This window comes from Sus scrofa, chromosome 17, assembly GCF_054392235.1.
Source record: "Sus scrofa isolate SSC_HxYL_T2T_F1_AM1 chromosome 17, Sscrofa_HxYL_maternal_Yorkshire_Landrace_v2.0, whole genome shotgun sequence".
Lineage (NCBI taxonomy): Eukaryota > Metazoa > Chordata > Mammalia > Artiodactyla > Suidae > Sus > Sus scrofa.
The window spans coordinates 11,607,302-11,616,082 of record NC_139399.1 but is presented as its reverse complement, the minus strand read 5'-3'; the positions used below and the strand labels follow the sequence as shown (position 1 = coordinate 11,616,082).

At 36.5% G+C, this 8,781-nt stretch overlaps 1 pseudogene; it reads left to right on the top strand.

The window, feature by feature from the left end:
* The first annotated feature begins 655 nt into the window (after positions 1-655).
* LOC146395132 (U2 spliceosomal RNA) lies at positions 656-830 on the top strand (annotated as a pseudogene).
* Positions 831-8,781: the final 7,951 nt, after the last annotated feature.

The following is an 8,781-nucleotide window of genomic DNA, read 5'->3' as shown; positions in this document are numbered from 1 at the left end:
CCTCCAGAAATATAATCTTCATTTTTCCAATCACTTGTATCACCCTCTGAACATCGGCAGGGTTAGGAAACCTTCATTACATTTAAGTATAATTACAGAATCACAGAATTCCTATTTAAGATGTTGTTTGTGCCCAGGGAGCCCCTAGAGAGCTCACTACAACATTTAAAACCTAAAATTCTATGGATGTAACAGTGCAGCTCTCCTCTGGGTTACATTCCACTGTCAAGTAACTTTTACAGCTGAGAACTTTTTCCTGTCCAAACTAAATCCCTCCCCTTAAATTTTAAGCCTATATATCAGAACCCAGAACCAGGCCCTGTCTACCCACCTTGTCCAAAGCTATCATTCTCTTTCTCTCCTGAAACGATGGGACTGAAAAAAAAAAAAACTGTTTGGTTTCACATAAGGGGCCAATTTTTCACCTTGACAAACTCATGAGATTATAGTATTTACCGACATAGCTCCATGACCAATCTTTGAGTCATCTGTTCAGAGATTTTTACCATTTTGACTGTAAGGGACTGAGAAAATTATGTGGAGTTATTGCTGTAAGAGCATCAACTACTTGGAGGAACAAACTGTGGGATAATAATTTCACCCAGCAGGCTCTAGGATACTAGCAGATATCTAGGTGATTAAAATTTCAAAGGACATCACTTCTTGGCCTTTTGGCTAAGATCAAGTGTAGTATCTGTTCTGGTCAGTTTAAAATTTCAAAGGACACAGATAGCCATTGAAATGTAATGGGATTGTAGAAAGTGCATGGGGTGTTTTAGTTAACTCCTTAGGATCTGGCTTACACTTGTTACAGCTAAGGTCCAATAGTGGGACAATGTCCATTATTAGCCTAAAGCTTTTTCTTGATTTCCATTTTCAATGCAAATATAATTATCACAAATGTATTCAACTATTGGGTGTGAGTAAAGCAAATAGGAGGGTATAAGTTTTGCATATTAACCTTTGCTTTTGCATAGATAGTGCCCTGCTGGAGATCAAAAGATATGTAAGATAGTGCATTTGCCTTTAAAAACTAACACTCTAATAGGGACAAAAAGGTAAGTAAAAAAGCGGGCTCTTCACTGTGTGAGAAGAGAAGAAATGCAGAAATGGAAGGAAAACAGCAATTGTTGGAGAAAGACCAGGAAATTCAGTAATAAGTACTGAACAAAGTGTTGAGCAGCTGAGGTGGGGAGGGAGTACATGTGGGATTGAAGAAGAATAACACAATATTATTTGTATTAGAGATCAAACATTTCACAAAGCAGCAGGAGCTGAACAAATAACTCTTTAAGTGACGTGAATGGGAAGACAGAGCCAGATTTTTATAAAAAATTTTTCCAAGTTTTGAATTTATAATGACTAGTTTTATTGCTTCAAGATTTAAGACTACTGCTATATTGAATAAAATGAGAGCAAAAACTTTTCAGTATTTCCAGAAAACTGCCTGGAAGGAGAAAAAGAAGCAATAAGTGAAGATGACAAATAAATGAGTCAAGGTGGTAATAGGATTTTATTCCATCATTTTGACGTTCAGGCTGGTTTACATCTTTTGAATTGCTTGGTTGTCTTAAGAATAAATCATTTAATTTACTCTCAACCAAAGAAGAGATGAAAATCAAAATGTAGATCGTCATAGTTTGCTTCTTTAATACTTGTAATTTTCAGATTCTTGATGGGATGAATGGGATAGAGGCATGAGCATAGGAAGACAGAGCAATGCCTTCTTGTTGGGAGACCTGTTTAAGGTTCTGTCTCATTACTACTCTGATGCTGTTTCCTCATTTATAACATTTATGACGTTAGTTTTGATGCAAGAATATATAGCACAGGGATCCTGGTTGCCAAGGAATAGCTGTGAAAAGGACAGTCTAGGCATGTGTGCCTGTCATTTCTCGCCAGGGATCCTATGTCATATGATTTTCTGGTGGCCTCCTGATTTCCTCACTCTTGGCTCCTGTGGTCTTACCTGTCTGATGGCAAGAGCAAAACCATCAACAAGAATGCAAGTTAAAAAGAACATTTCTTACTTTAGCTATTAGGTGAGAGTTGGCATAAGCCATCCCAATCATGGTTCTTTTTTCTCAGACACTGAGCACTGTCCTGCTAGGTCTCCTCAGGGCTTCTCACCTTCTTAAGGAGGGAGGGAGGGAAAAGCACACACAAACTAAAATAGGTGAACAATTGTGCTGCCCAAGTAATGCAGGCTAACGAGAGAGAATAAGTGAAGAAAGATAATCCAGACAGGTCATTTCAGGTAGATGGCTGGTTGATTCTTGTCTTCATCTCAAATTTACAAAAGTATCTTACATGTGTCAGACACCTAGGGGCAAGACAGACAAGGACTCTTCATGGAGCTTACATTTTAGGGGGATGAGAGAAACAATAAGTAAGTAAAAGCATAGCTGGATAATCTCATTTCCTACTATGATAAGAATTATGAAGAAAATCAAATATGGTGCTATGATAGTAAGTGGAGGGGGGCTGATTAAGTCAGACTGAATCTTTCGGGAAGGCTTTGCCTTTCCGTGAAGGTTGATTTGCTGGGCATTGGCACCCATTGATCACTGCCTGTTTCACAAATGGCAGTCTTCCATTTCTATGAAACTGCCTAAGGGGCTGTCCTCCTCAGCCCCCCACCTACGGACTAAAGCATGTGACTGCTGGGTCCAGGGAGACCATAGGAAATCAAATACAGGAAACTCTTTTATACACTCTATTCAACAAATATTTAATGTCTACCTTCTATATGTTAGGCATGCATCAGTGAAGAACACATACACACACAGCCCTTATAAAGTTACAATCTATTTAAACATATATTTTCTTCCTCTTCCTCCTTCTTCTCTTCCTCCCTCTTATGAAAAGGAAAATTAAGGGCAGCATTTCTGTAATTAAACCACTCTGCCTTGTGCTTTGTAAAATTGAGATCTGGGATATTTGCAAAGCAAATGCTATGTTTATTTAGAAGCATTTTCACCTCATATTTTTATACCTTTTATATTTGTTTTATTCTTAATCAAATTTGGTTACTAAGTGAAGTAAGGCCTCCATTTCAACTTGATAATTCAGTGTTTTATATTTAAAGTGGGTTCATTTCAAGATTTTATTTACAAAGAATTTGTCTATTTTCAAAGTTATTTATTAAACTGTGAGCAGGCATGAAGCTATCTCTTTCTTTGCCTTATAGTTCAATCCAATACCTCAACACAGTGAAGTGGGACTATCTATCTTTCCTACTTTTTAATGTATTTCAGCAGACCAAGGAGTATTGATTGAAGATGCAGAAACATACATCTTATGAGAAAATGGGTCAGCTTACCATCTTCCAGTTTGAGATGGGCATGCTGCCCAAAACATTCACAGCCATAAAATTATTCCATAACTTACAATGATTAATGAGAAAAAGGTACCGCTTTACCTCAGCTAAATTCTGCAAATGACAGAACAAATAGAAGAGAGGAAATAAAAATTGTCCATAGTTTTTTCATGTCTCCAGTAGAGGTTAGAATAACCAGAAGCTGGTGGGCCAGAAAATAACTAGAAAAAAATAATATAAATAATAAATATAAATAAATAAATAAAAAACAACCAGAAACTGATGGGCCACTTCTTATGCAATGGTGCCATCAGCAACTTGGAAACTACCTATGAGCATACCAACAGCACTCAAGATTGTCTGGGTAAATGATATTCAGGAGGAAATGGATTCCATTTTTTAACATTTACCGCTCGATCCTTACTCATGATTTTTACAGTGTAAATGTCTTAAGTGATAGTAAAATGAACACTGCACTTTATCAAGATTACCTTAAAAAGTGTTTTGCTCAATCATAGGAAAACATAGTGTTTCAAATTAGAAAAGAGAAACAGAATAAGAACTAAAAAATGTCAGATGGAATAGTTTCGCCAAAGGAGAGAAATATTTTATTATATTTTTTGCTTTTTTGCTTTTTAGGGCCTCACCTGCGGAATATGGAAGTTTCCAGGCTAGGGGTCAAATCAGAGCTACAGCTGGCCGCCCAGCCACAGCCACAGCAACACAGGATCTGAGCCGCATCTGTGACCTACACCACGGCTCACGGCAACACTAGATCCCTGATGCACTAAGTGAGGCCAGGGATCGAACCCACATCCTCATGAATACTAGTTGGATTCATTTCTGCTGCGCCACAGTGGGGACTCCAAGAAAAATATTTTAAAATGAGAAAAAAAAATTTTTATCTTGTACTGATTGGGATGCTCTGTATTTTGTTCCCCCAATTTGAACAAAGCTATGCAATATTGTGAAATTCTTCCAATTTCTACTTTTCCTTTTCTTTAAAAAAATTATTTTCCATTATAGTTTATCACAAGATATTTAGTATAGTTTTCTCTGCTGTACAGTAGTACCTTGGAATTTATTTTTTTATAATTTTTTATTGTGATTGATTTATGGTGTTCTGTCAGTTTCTGCAGTACAGCAAAATGAACCAGTCTTTACATTCTTTTTCCCAAATTGTCCTCCATCATGTTCCATCACAAATATTTAGCTATATAGTTCCCTGTGCTATACAGCAGGAACCCATGGTCCATCCATTCCAAATGCAACAGTTTTCATCTACTAACCCCAGACTCCCAATCCATTCCACTCCCTCCCCCGGCAAAAAAAAAAAAAAAAAAAAAGTCTGTCCTACATGTCTGTGATCTTTTCTCTTTTGTAGATAAATCATTTGTGCCATATTTTAGATTCCACATATAGGTGATATCATGTGGTGTCTGTCTTTCTCTTTCTGGCTAACTTCACTCAGTATGAGATTCTCTAGTTTCATCCATGTTGCTGCAAATGTGGTTTATTTTATACACAGTGGTTTGCATGTACCTAAATTCCTGATTTATCCTCCCTTTTCCTTTCCCTTTGGTAACCATAAATTTGTTTTCTATGTTAAGTCTGTTTCTATTTTAGAAATAAGTTCATATGTATCATATTTTAGATTCCACATATATATAGAAATATCATATAGTATTTGTCTTTTTCTGACTCACTTCACTTCACATGATAATCTCTAGTTCTGTCCATATTGCTGCAAATGGCATTATTTCATTCTTTTTTATGGCTGAGTAATATTCCATTGTGAATATATATGTTCTTTTTCCATTCCTCTGTTGATGGACACTTCCAAGGTTGCTTCTATGTCTTGGCTATTGTAAAGAATGCTGCTATGAACATTGGCGTTGTGTATCTTTTTGAGTTTGGGCTTTCATCTTTTCTGGAGTATATGCCCATGAATGGGATTGCTGGATCACATGGCAACTTTATTTTTAGTTTTTGAAGGAACCTTCATACTCTTTTTCATAGTGGCTGTATGAATTTCCATTTCCACCAACAGGATAGGAGGGTTCCTTTTTCTCCACATCCTCTCCAGCATTTATTATTTGTAGACTTTCAAATGATGGCCATTCTGAGCAGGGTGAGGTGGTACCTTGTAGTTTTTATTTGCATTTCTCTAATAGTGGAAGTTAAACATCTTTTCATGTGCTAGTTGGCCATCTAGATGTCTTATTTGAAGAAAGGTCTGTTTGGATCTTCTGCCCATTTTTTTTGATTGGGTTGTTTTGTGTTTTTTTTGTTATCAAGTTGTATGAGCTGTTTGTATCGTAATCCATATTTTTTAAATGGCTGACACATTCATGGTCATTTGAGATTGGGAGAAAAGATGCTCTCTGGAGGTCAAGAGAGATCAGATACTTTCAAATTCTGGATGTGAGGCAGCATAGCCTCTGAGTAAGAGCAAATAAGTACCTGACAAAAGAAGCAGCAGGGGTAAGGACTGGAATAGTAGTGATATGACATCAGAAATAGAGGAACTGAAAAAGTAATTGAGACAGGGATCTTTTATTTTAGACAATGGTACTTTTTTATAGTGTATTTTTTGGAAATGGCATTTTCTAATCCTCTATATCAAGGTAGACTGCTGTGTGTTGTTTTCTGCTTCCTGAGCTTATCTAGAATGATCAGGCAGGTGCACACAAGAATTGTTTTACATTTCCCCCCTCTTTTGAGCCATCTAATCTGTTTTCTATTATCTGCAGATTGTTTGACCAGACAATGAACGTCTGACAGGCAGAGACGTGATTACCAAATATTATGTTTTAGCAACCATAGCATTGGTTTTGTTGATATTTTTACTGCTGTGATAATCACTACATTGAAAGGATACAGCTTATGCCCAAGGACAGAATTGTTGCTGAATGAGTTAGAAATTAATCAACCTGAGGTTCTGCAAATTTTAATTCAGAAACTGCTGGCTTTAAGTTTGAATTTTGATTTTTTTTTTCTTGCTGGGATATTGAGTGCATTTTTTTCATACTCAAAGGCAATAATTAGCCCTTGCCAGGCAAAGATAGAAAATTCTGCTTCATTAGGAAGCCAAAAGGAGGAGGCAAGATGAACTTACTTGAACATCTAGCTGAAGAGAGTCAGGATTCAGTAAAGAAACATCTGGACTGAGGAAGGACTGGAGAACATTTGTGGGGTTTCTTCCTAGGGATTAAAATACTACCTGTTCTAAAGATAACTGTTACAGCAGTATCAAGGGGAATGGCAAACTAAGGACAAGGAATCAATTCTGGACAGACAGAATCTTATTTATTCCACTGGCACAGGCAGTGCTTGGGGATTGCTATGTTAAGTATGACTTGATAAATGTTTTCTCCATTTCTTTTCATTATAATTATATATGAAAAAAGAATTGCATATTGCTTCAAGGATATTGGGTTTCAGACTCAGATGCATCTACCACCTGACTATTCAAAAGATGCTGCTAGGCCAATATTTCCATGGGAATGTAGCAATAGGTTTATTCAAAGGGCAGTTTTCATTTTCTCTGTTGCCTCCATCTTCTGGTTTGCTGATGTAATGGGGCCAAAGTATTTTAGTCAATGCTGAATGACTGAACTTTCTCTGATAATGAGAGAAGGTTCTATTTCTGCACTGTTCAGTATGGTAGCCACTAACCATATGTAGCTGTTAAGAACTTGAAATATGGCTCATGTTACTGGGAAATGAATTTGAAATTTAATTTTAGTGAATTTAAATTTAAATAGCAACATGTTGCTAATGGCTAACACACTGACAGGGCAATCTAAGAAATGGAATAAAACCATCAGTAATGCCCTCATTTATCTTCACTGACTAGAATTCTTAGATGCTAGAGTTAGAATTATTAAAATGTCACATAGAGTTGTCTCTTTACGAAATTGAATTTACTTTTTAAACAAAGGGAGGAACATACATTTTTAGGTTGGGTAAGCTGTTCAGTAAATATGCTTTCATGAATAATTTTGCTTCTCCTATTTTGCGTAAGAAACTTATCTATGAGTCATATAAAGGAAAATATCTGCTCCTGGAGAAGACACATCATGACGTAGTAGTATTTGACCATGAATTGTCTGGACGTTGCAATAGCTTAGCTTTGTTCAGGTTGTGTTTTCTTTTTTCAGCAGGTCAAGATGAGATGGCATTAGTTAAAATTTTCCCAGGTGTGGTCAATTTCTTGTATTATAGTTGTATTTGTGTCAAGCAACAGAACTTTAATTTTTTTTTTCACTGATTATTTATTATTCCAGTGGGTTCTGTTACATGATCTTTTGTCTTCATGTGTTGACTATATTATGGCAAACCATATTAGAGCCATACAAAATAAACCCTTTAGGAATTTACGGTGGAGTATAGCACATAGAAACAAACATGCCAACTTTCTCATACTCAAACTTAGGTGAAGTTGTTACATCGTATGGGAGGCTAAGTGCTCTTTTTCAGCTAGGAGGTATAATTCACTACCACCTGTGATTTTAGTCTCTCTCTTTTTTTTTTTTTTTTTTTTTTTTGTCTTTTGTTGTTGTTGTTGCTATTTCTTGGGCCGCTCCCGAGGCATATGGAGGTTCCCAGGCCAGGGGTCGAATCGGAGCTGTAGCCACCTGCCTACACCAGAGCCACAGCAATGCTGGATCCGAGCCGCGTCTGCAACCTACACCACAGCTCACGGCAATGCCGGATCGTTAACCCACTGAGCAAGGGCAGGGACCGAACCCGCAACCTCATAGTTCCTAGTCGGATTCGTTAACCACTGTGCCACGACGGGAACTCCTGATTTTAGTCTCAATTCTAGTTCTGTGTTTTTCTAAAATTGTACTTTCCCTTATTTCTCTAGATTGCAATCTCCTTTTGACTTTAGGAAATGAAGAGAGGGTGAAATGGGGAAAATTGAGGGACTCTAGTAGTTAATGAATAGATTATGAATATCTGTGAAATTTCTACACCCTCTAGTCCATTTTATTCTTGTTAATTTCCTACTGCAAATATTTTACTAAGTTATAAAGACCAGTCAATTTCGATTTATACAAAATGTGAAAAATGTTGTCAATCTAAAGAATTTTCCTCTAATAACATTACTTTCAGAGATGTTTATAAAAGTGAAATTGTACTCAAGATGTCAAAAGGGTGCATTGTTACAACACATTTTACTAAAGTAACTTATTCAATTTTTTTCCCTTTCCTTTCCTCATTTTGAACTTTATACCACCATTCTCCTCTTAATTAAATAAAAAATATTAAAACATGTTTCCAGAATATATGGGAAGTATCATATACAGTTATTTACCTTACCTGAATACCTGAATATATTTCAGAAAAATCTCTCTCCTTGTGCTGATCACTGAGAACCTTCCTAATACATTTAGAAACTTTTCATCATGACCTCTACAACACTGAAGAGTCATATAGGTCAATGGGTTTTGGTG